General features: G+C 41.0%; 1 non-coding gene across 1 annotated transcript; it reads left to right on the plus strand.

Moving 5' to 3' along the window:
• Nucleotides 1–7,289: 7,289 nt before the first annotated feature.
• On the plus strand, nucleotides 7,290–7,396 carry LOC126069814 (U6 spliceosomal RNA). The gene has a single exon (XR_007516081.1). It is a non-coding gene; the product is annotated as a U6 spliceosomal RNA (small nuclear RNA).
• Nucleotides 7,397–16,650: the final 9,254 nt, after the last annotated feature.

A 16,650-nucleotide genomic window follows, 5' to 3' on the forward strand; every position in this document is an offset into this window, starting at 1 on the left:
ATTCCATAGGATTTCCAAGGCTATGACCTTTTGGAAGCAGATCACCAGGCCTTTTTTCCAAGGCACCACTAGATGGGTTCGAACCACCAACCTTCCGGTTAGTAGTTGAGCACTTAACCATTTGCACCTCCCAGGGACTTCACATAATAAAGTTACAGTCTGAAATGAGGTACTAGCCCTATTTTGTTCTCAAGATCTGTTTCTTTCTGTTAGTTGCTTTTTTCTCCTTGAGCTTGTGATTGATTCCCTCTATAGAACGTTTTCTATTGCAACAAACTTATAGATGATAAATTTAGGGAATTTGACTATGCAACGACTCGATGGCACTGGGTTTGGTTTTGGGTTTTGACTTTGCAAAAGCATTTGACTGCGTGGATAATAACGAATTATGGATAACATTTCAAAGAATGGGGATTCCAGAATAATTAATTGTGCTCAGGAGGAACTTGTACATAGACCAAGAGGCAGTCATTCAAACAGAATGAGGAGATACTGCATGGTTTACACTCAGGACAGGTGTGCATCAGGGTTGGATCCTTTCACCATACATATTCAATCCGTATGCTCAGCAAATAAGCAGAGAAGCTGGACTATATGAAGAAGAACAGGGCATCAGAATGGGAGGAAGACTCATTAACCCACAGATGACACAACCTTGCTTGCTGAAAGTGAGGAGGACTTGAAGCACTTACTGATGAAGATCAAAGACTACAGCCTTCAGTGTGGATTGCACCTAAACATAAAGAAAACAAAAATCCTCACAACTGGACCAATTAAGCAACGTCACGATAAATGGAGAAAAGATTGAAGTTGCTAAGGATTTCATTTTACTTGGATCCATAATCAATGCCGATGGAAGCAGCAGTCAAGAAATCGAAGGACGCATTGCACTGGGCAAACCTGGTGCAAAAGACCTCTTTAAAGTGTTGGAAAGCAAAGATGTCACCTTGAGGACTAAAGTGCGCCTTACCATGTGCGCCATGGTGTTTTCAATCATCTCATATGCATATGGGAGCTGGACAATGAATAAGGAAGACTGAAAAAGAATTGACGCCTTTGACTCGTGGTATTGGAGAAGAATATTGAATATACCTTGGACTGCCAGAAGAACAAACAGATCTGTCTTGGAAGAAGTACAGCCAGAATGCTCCTTAGAAGCAAGGATGGTGAGACTGGGACTCACTTACTTTGGGCATGTTATCAGGAGGGACCAGACCCTGAAGAAGGACGTCATACTTGGTAAAGAACAGGGTCAGTGGAAAAGAGGAAGGCCCCCAACGAGGTAGATTGACACAGTGGTTGCAACGATGGGCTCAAGAATATCAATGATTTCGAGGATGGTGCAGGATGGGGCAGTATTTTGTTCTGTTGTACGTAGGGTTGTTATGAGTTGATGGCACCTCAATGGCACCTAACAACAACAACAACTGCTAGTGTTAAGGAGCCCTGGTGGCACAGTGGTTAAAGCACTTGGCCATTAACCCAAAGGTAGGTGGTTCGAACCCACCAGCCTTTCTCCGCGGGAGAAAGATGTGGCAGTCTGCTTCCACGACGATTTACAGCCTTGGAAACCATATGGGAGCAGTTCTACTCTGTCGTATAGGGTCACTATCAGCAACAGGATTTGGTTTTGGTTTATTGCTGGCATTAGTAAAAAATATCTGGGGTGTGAACCAGGAAGTCTACCCTTATGACAAGTTTCTCAGATGATTTTGATTCACAGTAAAATAAAGAACACTGGGATAGATGTAACAAACCTGATCTTTGAAATTGGCCAGACCCAGGGGTTGCTATGAGTTGGAATTGACTCGACAGCAATGGGGTTGGAGGTTCAAATTGCATCTCTGTCACTAGCTCTACCTATGCCCCCACTTTTCTGGCATTCTCGCTACCCCACCCCACCCCCCACAAATCACCATAGCTACTATGCGACTCTCTTCTAACTGTATGTGCTTAGTTGTGGGGGAGGGGTGGCTTACTGTCCTTGGTCTCTGGACAGATAAAGGCCCTTTTCCTCTCAGTGGTTGCTAGCACCCCACTGGATTCCTCTCCTCCGAAAACATGGTTGCTGTGTGACTGAAATTCGAATCCACTGCTGTGACTCATCAGAGGCCTGGTTCCCTCATTTGTCCTTTCTCATAGCAGCAGAAGGGCTCATGTCTCTGAGGAATGGGGAGCATGAAATCAGAGAAGGTTGCATTTGACATGGGCCTTGAGACATTGGGCAGGATTTCCTCAGGCAGAGATGGTGGAAAAGAGGTAACAATTTGAGCCAAGGTGTAATTTACACATTGGTTCAACATAGGCTTTCGAATTGTAAAGTCATAGGTTCAAACTCTAGTCTTATCCATTTTTAGCTTGATCCATGATCCCAGCACCCATCTAGTCTTTCCAGTTTTACAACACTTTAATAGCTACACACCTGCCCAGTTAGGTGCCTATGCTCCATTATCTCAGGGCAGGAAAACCTCCTCTGGAATTGATAACTATCCCCTCTCCCTGCATATTTCCCCTTCTGCATATGTGCAGTGATCTAGTGGCAGCCATTTTGTTTCACTTTCCTCCCAGTCCCCTGCCCTGGCATGACTTCCAATGCCCCTCCCCAAACATGGTTGCTAAGTTGTTAGAAGAGTCCCAGATTGGTGCCAACGGCTAACCCTCTCAGTTGCTAACTGAAAGGTTGGTCACATTGAAAGAAAGGACTGGCAATCTAGTTCGGAAAAAGCAGCCATTGAAAACCCTATGGAACACAGTTCCACTTTGGCACACATGGGGTCTCCATGAGTTGTAATAGACTCAACAGCAACTGGTTTTTTTCTTTGTTTTTGTTTTAATAAGCAATAGAGAGCTTGTGGACATTTTTGAGCAGGGACAAGCTCTGAAGAGAGCTGAATCTTGCATATTTTCTCCATTTCCATGCTTTTTTTTGACTGAATGTCATGTAGCCCAACTAGATACTTTGCACATATCAGGCATCTGATAGTGGGAGTCAACTACAGGGCAACTTTTTTTTTTCAGTTGTTAGAAATCATTGCTCTGACCAATGAGAGCTCAGATTGGTGTATTTCATTGTAGATGATTTATCCAGCTTCCAGCCCTTGTAGGAACCTCGATCCAAATGCAGAAACTTCAGTGCAAAACCTTCAGCCCAGCTGCCTGCAGTCATGTATGTGATCTTAAATTAGTGATTCTCAATGTGGTCGAACGAAGATAAGCATCAGGGTCACTTGGAGGATGTGTTAAAATGCAGAGTCCTAGTTCCCACCCTAGACCTGCTGGATCAAAATTCCTAGACATGAAGCCTAGAGATCTGAATTTCTTTCCCTAAGTAATTCTCAAATGCAAATTAACTTTAAGGGGTGAAAGTGTAATGAGAACATGGAGGAGTCTATAAAAAGGGTGGTAGTGCCAGAGGAAAAATGTGTTTACCTCACTTTTTTAAAATTTATTACTGTTCTGTTCCCCTTCAACTATGAAGGACAGAGCCTAGGCAGTGACAGATGTGTTTCTGGTTGTACTGACTCTGCATTCCAAAGCTTAATGGGAAGCCTGGTACAACATCCAGATTGTATAATTTTAGGATAATTCGCCACCACCCACCTGCCAGTTTGTCGTACCGTGGTGGCTTGTGTGTTGCTATGATTCTGGAAGCTATGCCGCCAGTGGACAGCTTTCAGCGGAGCTTCCGGACTAAGACAGACTAGGAAGAAAGGCCTGGTGATCTACTTCCAAAAATCAGCCAACAGAATCACAACAGAATATCGTCAGATATAGTACTGGGAGATGAGCCCCTCAATCAGAAGGCACTCAAAACACACAGTGGCTGCAACAATGGCTCTAGCATACCAAAGATGTGAGAATGATGCAGGACCAGGCAGTGTTTCATTCTGTTGTACATGGGGTCGCCATGAGTCGGAGCTAACTCGCTGGCAGCTAACAACAACAAGGATAATTTGACTAATCATTACTATGTTAACAGGAAGTAGTGGAATGATGTGTCATCCTTCCTAGGGCTTTAAGCTTTTTAACAGGGATGCTAGGAAACAAATCTAAAATGCAAAAATGACCTAGGATACTGGCATTAATCAAAAAAACACAAAATAATAAATGTTGGAGAGGTTGTGGAGAGACTGGAACACTTATACACTCCTGGTGGGAATGTCAAATGGTACAACCACTTCGGAAATCGATTTGGCGCTTCCTTAAAAAGCTAGAAATAGAACTACCATACGATCCAGCAATCCCACTCCTCGGAATATATCCTAGAGAAATAACAGCCTTTACATGAACAGATATATGCACACCCATGTTTATTGCAACACTGTTGACAATAGCAAAAAGATGGAAGCAACCAAGGTGCCCATCAACGCACGAATGGATAAATAAATTATGGTATATTCACACAATGGAATACTACGCATCGATAAAGAACAGTGAGGAATCTGTGAAACATTTCATAACATGGCGGAACCTGGAAGGCATTATGCTGAGTGCAATTAGTCAGTTGCAAAAGGACAAATATTGTATAAGACCACTATTACAAGAACTTGAGAAATAGTTTAAACTGAGAAGAAAACATTCTTTTGTGGTACGAGAGGGGGGAGGAAGGGAGGGTGGGAGAGGGGCATTCACTAATTAGATAGTAGATAAGAACTACTTTAGGTGAAGGGAAAGACAGCACACAATACAGGGGAGGTCAGCACAACTGGACTAAAACAAAAGCAAAGACGTTTCCTGAATAAACTGAATGCTTCGAGGGCCAGTGTAGCAGGGGCAGGGGTTTGGGGACCATAATTTCAGGGGACATCTAAGCCAATTGGCATAATAAAATCTATTAAGAAAACATTCTGCACCCCACTTTGAAGAGTGGCATCAGGGGTCTTAAATGCTAGCAAGCATCTTAGATGGCTAAGATGCATCAATTGGTCTCAACCTACCTGGAGCAAAGGAGGATGAAGAACACCAAGGACATAAGGTGATTACGAGCCCAAGAGACAGAAAGGGCCACATGAACCAGAGACTACATCATCCTGAGACCAGAAGAACTAGATGGTGCCTGGCTGCAACTGATGACTGCCCTGACAGGGAACACAACAGAGAACCCCTGAGGGTGCAGGAGAACAGTGGGATGTAGACCCCAAATTCTCATAAAAAGACCAGACTTAATGGTCTGTCTGAGACTAGGACCCCAGTGGTCATGGCCTCCAGACCTTCTGTTGGCCCAGGACAGGAACTATTCCCGAAGCCAACTCTTCAGACATGGATTGGACCAGACAATGGGTTGGAGAGGGATGCTGGTGAGGAGTGAGCTTCTTGGATCAGGTGGACACTTGAGTCTATGTTGGCATCTCCTGCCTGGAGGGTAGATGAGAGGGTAGAGGGGGTTAGAAGCTGACAAAATGGACACGAAAAGAGAGTGGAGGGAGAGAGCAGGCTGTCTCATTATGGGGAGAGTAATTGGGAGTATGTAGCAAGCTGTATATAAGTTTTTGTGTGAGAGACTGACTTGATTTGTAAACTTTCACTTAAAGCACAATAAAAATTATATTTAAAAAAATGACCTAGGATAGATTTTCAGTCTTGTGGCAGACTGGTGGAAAGAAGGGGGAGCTACTGACATATGGGGACATAGAGGAAATAAAGGATAATCGTAGGAATCGCTCTTAAGACATGCCACTGGTGCTGCTGAGTAGCCTCATTGCTCAGCCTGAAGCCCCTGGCCTAGGATTTGGGTGCCGACGGCACTGGGTTTGGTTTTTGTCAAGTTCTCTATGGATAAGCTTGTGCCTCCAGGAGTCCCACTGGACCTTGGCAAGGCCACAAGTTTGATTAACAAAACTAATGGAAGTGGCTGGTGGCCAGCCACATCTATTTGGTGGCCTTAGCAGTTCTTCCTCCTCTTGTCTCTGTGGGCATTTAGTTACATCTAGTGTGATCAATTACAGTGTTTGCATGAGAAGGAATTTTTTTTAATCATGAACTATTTTGCCTAGAGGAAGAGTAATCACATTTTAATTTGAAAAGCAATGGTAATAGGCAGCCATCCTTAGTGTTCAACAGAACTCTGTAAAGCGCCTGTTTTATATGCAGTACTGTGTTTCATGCTGTCTTGCCCTAACAGATCACTTTGCCAGGAATGCATGACTGCTGCCTAATCTTGTCTTTCAAGACAAAGCTTAAATTTCTCCTCCTCAGAGAAGTCTTCTCTAGTCTTAAGTGGCCAACTCACCAATCACTCTCCATCACATTATTTCATTTAAAATCACCCTATTTGCCTTTCTCTCTCTCTCTCTCTCTCTCACTCTTCTTCCTTCTCTCCTAGAATGTAAGCCCCAGGAAAGGAGTCAAGTCTTATCTGCCTTGCTCATTGCTCTATCCCCGGTGAGTAGCCGCTCAGTAAATATTGGTTGAGCAGGGTATTGTTCAGCTTCCAAGTGTCTGTTACCTTACCTTATTCTGAGAGCCTTCTTGCAAGTGGCTAGAGTCCCTGGCAATCTGAGACTATATTAATTCATTTTCAAGGGCTGAGATTACTGAAAGCTTGCCTTCGATCCCTTCAAGAATCACTCTATTTCTGGTTTCTCATTATTCCTAGGGTGTAGATTTTTGAAGTCCCAATGAAAAGTTTGGGGGTAGTTGTGCAGGCTCTCCTCTTCTCAGTGAGCCCTGCACTGAAGCTTTCATACCACTTATCCCTGGAAGTTTTCAAAAGCATGGGATTTTTTTTCTTGGGTTGGAAATTTAGGGTCGTGATTGCATGGGACATTCCAGTCAATTAGCCTAATATTGCTTTTCAGTACTTCTATTCTACCTTCTAGTTCATTGACTACTGCCTGGGATCTTAAAAGCTTTCAAGCACCAATCCAAGCTACAATTAGTCTCTATTCACCTGGAGCAGCAAAGGAAGAAGCAGAATTAGGAGTCAGAGGACGAAATGGAATGTGTGAATGGCTGCCTTCATGAACAACTGCTTCTTAAGCCATGAGACTGGAAGAATAGTATGGTGGCCAGCTACCATTATTGAACATTTTGATCAAAGATTCTATGGCAGAATCTTGATCAAAAGGGGGGAAAACATGGAACAGATCTTTGAATTCTCAGTGGAATCCACAATTTCTGGAGTCAACAAGGTTAGATGAACCTCCAAAACTATTGCCCTGGGATAATCTTTAACCTTAAACCTCAAACCAAAACTATCCCTGAAATTGTCTTTGAATCAAACAATAGCTTAGTTAGTAAAGTATGTCTATCTCGAGCATTATGCTCTTTTAAAGAATTTATCTATTTGGGTGCTTGCTTCAGCAGCACATATACTAAAACCGGAACAATACAGAGAAAATTAGCATGGTGCTTACAGCAGGATGATGTGCAAATTCGTGAAGCATTCCATATTCTTTAGCATCTTCTCTGACCATAAAGCCATAAAAGAAGAAATCAATAACAGAAAAAGTACGGGAAAAAATCAAATACATGGAAACCGAACAACACCTTGCTCAGAAACTACTGAGTTATAGAAGAAATTAAGGACAAAATAAAGAAACTCACAGAATCAAATGAGAAGAAAATACATCCTACCAGAACCTTTGAGACACAGCAAACACACTGCTCAAAGGTCAATTCATACCAATAAATGCACACATCCAAAAGGAACATAGGGCCAAAATCAACACATTAACCCTACAACTCAAACAAATAAAAAGAGAGCAGCGAAAGAAGCCCTTGGGCACCAGAAGAAAGCAAATAATATAAATCAGAGCAGAATTAAATGAAATAGAGAACAGAAAAACAATTGAAAGAGTTAATAAGACCAAAGCTGGTTCCTTGAAAAGATAACAAATCAATAAACCATTGGCCAAACTGACAAAAGAAAAACAAGAGAGGAAGCAAATAACCCAAAGAAGAAATGAGATGGGCGATATCACAACAGACCCAACTAAAATTAAAAGAATCATAACAGAATACTATGAAAAACTGTACTCCAAAAAATTTGAAAACCTAGAGGAAATGGACAAATTTCTAGGAACACTCTACCTACCTAAACTAACACAAACAGAGGTAGAACAACTAAATAAACCTATAACAAAAGAAGAGATTGAAAAGGTAATTTAAAAACTCCCCCCCCCCCACAAAAAAAAGCCCTGGCCCTGAGGGCTTCACAGGAGAACTCTACCAAACTTTCAGAGACAAGTTAACACTACTACAACTAAAGGTATTTCAGAGCATAGAAAACGATGGGATACTCCCAAACTCATACGATGAAGCCAGCATAACCCTGATACCAAAGCCAGGTAAAGGCACCACAAAAAAAAAAAAAAAAAATTACAGACCTATATCCCTCATGAACATAGACGCAAAAATCCTCAACAAAATTCCAGCCAATAGAATTCAACAACATATCAAAAAAATAATTCACCATGACCAAGTGGGATTCATACCAGGTATGCAGTGATGGCTCAACATTAGAAAAACAATTAATGTAATCCACCACATAAATAAAACAACAGACAAGAACAACATGATCTTATCAATTGATACAGAAGAGGCCTTCAAACAAAGTCCAACACCCATTCACCATAAAAACTCTCAGCAAAATAGAAATAGAAGGGACATGCCTCGACATAATAAAGGACATTTATACAAAGCCAATAGCCAACATTATCCTAAATGGACAGAGTCTGAAAGCATTTCCTTTGAGAACGGGAACCAGACAAGGATGCTCTTTATCACCACCCTTATTCAACATTGTGCTGGAGGTCCTAGCCAGAGCAATTAGGCTAGATAAGGAAATAAAGGGCGTAAGGAAGAAGTAAAAGTATCCCTATTTGCAGATGACATGCTCTTATACACAGAAAACCCCAAAGAATCCACAAGAAAACCACTGGAACTAATAGAAGATTTCAGCAAGGCATCAAGATACAAGATAAATATACAAAAATCAGTTGGATTCCTCTACATCAACAAAGAGAATTTTGAAGAGGAAATCACCAAATCAATACCATTTAAAATAGCCCCCAAGAAGATAAAGTACTTACCTTGTTCGTGGATAGGAAGACTCAACACTGTGAAAATGTCAATTCTACCCAAAGCAATGTACAGATACAATGTAATCCCAATCCAAATTCAAATGACATTTTTTAATGGGATAGAGAAACAAATCACCAACTTCATATAGAAAGGGAAGAGGCCTCGGGTAAGTAAAGCATTACTGAAAAAGAAGAACAAAATAGGAGGCCTCGCTCTACCTGATTTCAGAACCTATTATACAGCCACAGTAGTCAAAACAGCCTGGTACTGGTACAACAACAGGCACATAGACCAGTGGAACAGAATTGAGAACCCAGATATAAATCCATCCACATATGAGCAGCTGATATTTGACAAAGGCCCAGTGTCAGTTAATTGGGGAAAAGATAGTCTTTTTAACAAATGGTGCTGGATATCCATCAGCAAAAAAATGAGACAAGACCCATATCTCACACCATGTAGAAAACCTAACTCAAAGGGATCAAAGACATAAATATAAAATCTAAAATGATAAAGATCATGGAAGAAAAAATAGGGACAATGCTAGGGGCTCTAAAACATGGCATGAACAGAATACGAAACATAACTAAAAATGCACAAACACCAGAAGAGACACTAGATAACTGGGAGCTCCTAAAAGCTTATACTCATCCAAAGACTTCACCAAAAGAGTAAAAAGAGAACCTACAGACTGGGAAAAAATTTTTGGCTACGACATATCTAATAAAGGTCTAATCTCTGAAATCTACAAGATACTGCAAAACTTCAACAACAAAAAGACAAACAACCCAATTAAAAAATGGTTAAGAACTCTTCAGACATGGATTGGACTGGACAATGGGTTGGAGAGGGATGCTGGTGATGAGTGAGCTTCTTGGATCAGGTGGACACTTGAGACTATGTTGGCATCTCCTGCCTGGAGGGGAGATGAGAGGGTGGAGGGGGTTAGAAGCTGGCGAAAAGGACACAAAAAGAGAGAGTGGAGGGAGAGAGCAGGCTGTCTCATTAGGGGGAGACTATTTGGGAGTGTGTAGCAAGGTGTATTTGGGGTTTTGTTTGAGAGACTGACTTGATTTGTAAACTTTCACTTAAAGCACAGTAAAAATTATTTAAAAAAATGGTTAAGTATATGAACAGGCACTTCACTAAAGAAGACATTCAGGTAGCTAACAGATACATGAGGAAATGCTTACCATCATTAGCCATTAGTGAAATGCAAATCAAAACAACAATGAGATACCATCTCACTCTAACAAGGCTGGCATTAATCCAAAAAACACAAAATAATAAATGTTGGAGAGGTTGTGGAGAGACTGGAACACTTACACCCTGCTTGTGGGAATGTAAAATGGTACAGCCACTTTGGAAATCGATTTGGCACTTCCTTAAAAAGCTAGAAATAGAAGTACCATAGGATTCTGCAATCCCACTCCTTTGAATATATCCTAAGAGCTGTCATGCGAATAGATATATGCACACCCATGTTCATTACAGCACTGTTCACAAAAGGAAGAGTGTGTTGTCACATTATAGGGATTACAACTAGGGTCACGTAACTATGTGTGCATAAATTTTTGTATGAGAAACTAACCTGAGCTGTAAACTTTCACTTAAAGCACAATAAAAAAATTATCTGAGATTAAATTGACAACAATTTAACAATTTTTTTTCTTTTTTTTTATGTGAGATTAAATTGACAACAGCAACTCAAAAGTTTACACGAGAAGCTTAGAGGGCAGTAAGTTTATGTTAATGGTGGTGGGATAATCTGATAAAGGATAGTGAGAATGGCTGCACAACTTGAAAAATGTAATCAATGTCACTGTAATGACATGTATGTAATCAATTTTTCAAGGTGAAAGAGCTGAAGAAAAAATTCAAGCCTTAGTTGCAATATTGAAGATTCTATGGCAAAAATATTAAATGACACAGGAAGCATCAAATGGAGATGGAAGGAATACAGAGTCACTGTACTAAAAAGAATCAGTCAGCATTCAACCATTTCAGGGAGTAGCATATGATCAAGAACCAATGGTACTGAAGGAAGAGGTCCAAGCTGCACTGAAGGCTTTGGCAAAAAACAAGGCTCCAGGAATTGACGGAATACCAGTTGAGCTGTTTCAAAAACAGATGCAGTGCTGGAAGTTCTCAATCATCTATGCCAAGAAGTTTGGAAGACAGCTACCTGGCCAACCGACTGGAAGAGATCCATATTTGTAACATTTCAAAGAAAGGTGATCCAACAGAACATGGAAATGATCAAACAATATCATTAGTATCACACACAAGTAAAATTTTGCTGAAGATCATTCAAAAGCAGTTGCAGCAGTACATCAACAGGGAACCACCAGCAATTCAAGCAAGATTTAGAAGAGGACGTGGAACAAGGGATATCATTGCTGATGTCAGATGGATCCTGGCTGAAAGCAGAGAATACCAGAAAGATGTTTACCTGTGTTTTATTGACTATGCAATGGCATTTGACCATGTGGATCATAACAAATCACGGATTAAATTGTGAAGAATGGGAATTCCAGAACACTTAATTGTGCTCCTGTGGAATCTGTACTTAGACCAAGAGGCAGCCGTTCAAACAGGAAAAGGGGATACTGCGTGGTTTAAAGTCAAGAAAGGTGTGCGTCAGGGTTGTATCCTTTCATCATGTTTATTCAATCTGTATGCTTAGCAAATAATCTGAGAAGCTGGGCTATATGAAAAACAGGGCATCAGGATTGGAGCAAGGCTCATTAACAACCTGAGATATGCAGATGACACAACCTTGCTTGCTGAAAGCAAAGAGGGCGTGAAGCACCTACTGATGATATCAAGGACTACAGCCTTCAGTATGGATGGAACCTCAACATAAAGAAAACCCAAATCCTCACAGCTGGACCAGTAAGAAACATCATGATAAATGGAGAAAAGACTAAAGTTGTCAAGGATTTCATTTTACTTGGATCCACAATCAACAGCCATGGAAGCAGCAGTCAAGAAATCAAAAGACGCATTGCAGTGGGTAAATCTGCTGTAAAAGACTTCTGTCAAGTGTTGAAAGCAAAGACGTCACTTTGGGGACTAAGATGTGCCTGACCCAAGCCATGATGTTTTCAATCACCTCATATGCGTGTGAAAGGTGGACAATGAATAAGCGAGACTAAATAAGAATTGATGCCTTTGAATTATGGTGTTGATGAAGAATATTGAATATATCATGGACTATCAGAAGAAAGAACAAATCTGTCTTGGAAGATGTACAGCCAGAATGCTCCTTAGAATCGAGGATGGCAAGACTTCGTCTCATGTACCCTGGACGTTATCAGGAGGGACCAGTTCCTAGAGAAAGACATCATGCATGATAAAGTAGAGGGTTAGTGAAAAAGAGGAATACCCTCAATGAGATGGATTGACACAGTGGCTTCAACAATGGGCTCAACCAGAGCAACAATTGTGAGAATGGTACAGGACCAGGCAGTGTTTCATTCTGTTGTACATAGGGTTGCTGAGTCAGAATTGACTTGACGGCATCTAGCAAGAATTTAAACTGTAATGCAGAATGGCACACAAGCTAAATAAAGGTACAATAAACATGCTAGTAGTACTAAGAAGAAATACTCTAAGTGGGAACAACTATGGTCGCCTTTTTTCAAATGCACTACAACCAGGAGCTCTGGAAGCCCTGTGTGCTGCTTATGCCAGTCCATGATGAAGTTTTCACTAGTGTGTAGCAAAATGAGAAAATGACAATGTGGAAAAATTTTTATAAAGCTTCATCTTTAGATTATTTCCTTCCTACTTTCTTGGTGTTAAAAAGTTTTCCTTTATTGCATGGGTAATTGCCTCCATGAGCAATTGCTTCCTTTGCCATGACACCGAAAGAACTGGATGGTGCCCAGCTACTATTACTGAACATTTTTATCAAAAGGGGAGAAAATGTAGAACAGAATTTCAAATTCTAATGGAACCCAGATTTTCTGTATCCATTGAGCCCCAAAACAATTGCTGAGATAATCTTTAAACCTTAAACCAAAAATAACCCTGGAAGTCTTCTATAAACCAAACAATACCAAAAAACCAAATCCATTGCTGTCGAGTTGATTCCAACTCATAATGACCCTATAGGACTGAGGAGAACTGCCCCCACAGGGTTTCCAAGGAGCATCTGGTAGATTTGAACTGCCGACCTTTTGGTGAGCAGCTGAGCTCTTAACCACTGCATTTAGCTTAATTAATAATGTCTGCCTTGAGCATTGTGCTCTTTCAAAGATCTATATGGGGTCAAACAGACAATAGCAACTTGAAAGGTTAGATAGGAAGGTTGGGGGGCAGTGAGTTTATGTTAATGGGGGAGTAATAACTCAGAAAGGAGGGTGAGATTGGTTGCACAATTCAAAGAATGTAATCAATGCCACTGAATTATACAGGTAGAAATTGTTAAATTAGTGTACATTTTCAACAACAATTAAAAAAAACCCTTCCTTTTAGGAAATACATCTCAGTTCCCCCTTTTGTGAAACTCTGAAAACCACAGCAGAGTAATGTCAGTTGCGTGAGGGTAGAACCTGTGCCTGTTTTTATTTACCACTGTGCTTAACACAATACCTAGCGTATAGGAGGAATTCAACAAATATTGCTGAACAAATGAATGAGGAAGCAGCATCTGAGTTTTGCTTTGCACGATGAGAATGCCACAGGAAATTCGGGGAGTCATTTTACTGTATATTTAGCAAATGATATGTTAGTTATCTACTGCTGCACAACAAATTACCCAAAATTTAGCAGCTTAAAACAACACACATTTATTATCTCACACTTTCTGTGGACCAGGAATCTTCCAGCTTAGAGTATCTCACAAGGCTGCAGTCATCTCAAGGCTCTGTTAGGAAGGATCCTAGCTTACTCGCCTGATTGTTGGCAGGATTCAGTTCCTCGAGGGCTGTTGTACCAAGGCTTCAGTTCCTCACGAGCTGCTGGCCAGAAGCCTCCCTCGGGTCCTTGCCATGTGGGCCTCTTCACAGAGCATCTAAGAACACAGCGGCTCATTTCTCAGAGTGAGCAATAGAGAGGACAAGAAGAGCATGCCGGCAAGAGAAGACAGTACATGCAAGTTCAGAACAGTATTGTGTAACCTAAACATGGAAGTGACATTCCATCACTTTTGCTGTATTCTAATTGTTAGAAGCAAGTCACCAGGTCTGGTCCACACTGAAGGGGAGGTGATTGCACAAAGGTATGAATACCAGGAAGTGGGAATCCTTAAGGGCCATGTCAGAAGCTGCCTACAACAAATGGTAAGTAGACTGGTTAATTTGAGTGTAGGATAAATGACAGAACGTATGAAAGATGAAGCTGGAAAAATAGGCTGGGCTCAGGCAGACTAGGGTGGCTCTTGAAATAACCTAAAATTGTCCGGACTTTGTTATGACCCTTGCTATTCAAGATGTGGTTCATAGATCAAAAACATTCATATCACCTGGATACTTGCTAGAAATACGGAATCTTGGGCCCTATCCCAGACCTACTGAATCAGAATTTGCATGTTAACAAGATCTCCAGGTGATTCCTATGCACATTAAAGTTCAAGAAGTGCTCCTCTAGACACTGAGGTGGAGCAAATAGCCTTGGTGAGAAGATTGAACACGAAAGGTAAAGGAGGAGGAGGAATGAATCAAAGATGACAAATTTTGTTGAGGATGCAATAAAAGATTTGGTCTGATCATGGCATTCGGAGATTTACAGAGTATGGTTCACCCTCAGTATCAGTGCAAACCCTGGTGGCGTAGTGGTTAAGAGCTATGGCTGCTAACCAAAAGGTTGGCAGTTTGAATCCACCAGGCACTCCTTGGAAACTCCATGGGGCAGTTCTAGTCTGTCCTATAGAGTCACTATGAGTTGGAATCGACTCCATTGCAGTGGGTTTGGTTTTTTTGGTGTTCAGTATCAGTGGTTCCCACAATTATTCTGCGTTAGAATGACCCGAGGAGCTTTCAAAAGGAGCACCCAGCTCCTTGGAGAAATGCTGACTGTACGGCTGGGCCATCTTGTAGTGCCGGAAAGTAAGGAAGTGCTCAGAATACAAAAAGATGGGGTCAGGTCAAAGGGACATTGGAGCCGACTTTTAAGAGTTCTTGATGCCCAAAGCTGGAAATTTTTAAGCAAAAAAATAAATAACATACCATTAGATTTTTTTTCTAAAATATAAATATTCATGAACCCATACTGATATAAATGATTGAATAAATAAATAAATGGCGGAGAAGAGACAAATCTCTTGTATAGAAGAATTCCAAATAATATATGCAGACACTCCACCATCCAGGTGGTGGAGCTAAATGTCTCCCCTCTCTCAAGGATTGGACTGAGTGGGCTGGACTAACTTACTTCCAAAGAACAGAGTATGGAAAGGGAAAAAACTAGCAAACACTACCTTAGCCAGATGATTAAAGTTAGCATTGCTAATGATAAGTCATGTATGTACCCTTCTATATAACGTGATGAGAACGGCAAGTCACCTTTGTAGCAATCCTATACAACACCCATAACTGCAGCCTAACCATGATAAAAAATACCAGATGAACTCAAATTGAGGGGCATTCCACAAAGTATCTGTCAATATCTGTCCTCATATCACTCAAGACCATGAAAAACAAGGAAAAGCTGAGAAACTGTCCCCAAAGGAGGCTAAGGAGATATGACAATCGAACGCAATATGTGATTGTAGATTGGATCCTGGAATAGAAAAAGGACATTAGTGGAAAAAACCAGTGAAATCTAAAATAAGTCTCTAATCAAAAAACCCAGTGCTGTCGAGTCGATTCCGACTCATAGTGATGAAATTAAGTCTCTAGTCAATAGTAATGAACCAATGTTAATTCCTTAGTTTTGATAAACGTACCATAGTTGTTTAAGGTATTAACATTACAGGAAACTGGGTGAGGGATATACCAGAATTCTCTGAACTATCTTTGCAACTTTTCTTCTGTTAGTCTATAGTTAATACAAAATAAAATGTTTATTACAAAACATTGAATGTCCAGGTCCCACCTGTGAGATTCTAACTGAATTGGTCAGGATGGGTTAGTGAGCGAGGAGAGCAGGTCCCAGTATTTTCTAAACGTTTCCCCAGGTGATTCTGATGTGCAGAGTACAGAATCGTCTTATACAATGGTTCTCAAATTTGAGAGGGCATCAGGGTCACCAGGAGGGCTTGTTAAAACACAGATTGCTGAGCTCCACCTCAGTTTCTCATTCAGTAGGTCTAGGGTGAGGCCTGAGAATTGGCACTCCTTGCGAATTCCCAGGTAAGGCCAATGCTTTTGGTCCTGGGACCGCACTTTGAGAGCCAGTGCTCTACATCAAAATCTTAAATTAAGGCTGTTCCTTCCAATCTCTTGGTGTGAGTTGGACAAGCATACAAACCACTGTGAAGAGTAGCAGCATCATAAAAAGCAGTGTGATACAGTGCACTAGAACTAGAGCTGGGAAGACTTGGGTTCTAGTCCTTAGTTTGTCACTATCCAACTATTATGACCTGGTTGAAGCACTCAACCTCTCTTGGCCTCAAGCTTCTCATGTGCAAAATAAAGAGACTGGTTTAATGATCATTAAATCAAAAAGTATCTCTTTTGA

The sequence above is a fragment of the Elephas maximus genome, chromosome X (genome assembly GCF_024166365.1).
Source record: "Elephas maximus indicus isolate mEleMax1 chromosome X, mEleMax1 primary haplotype, whole genome shotgun sequence".
NCBI lineage: Eukaryota > Metazoa > Chordata > Mammalia > Proboscidea > Elephantidae > Elephas > Elephas maximus.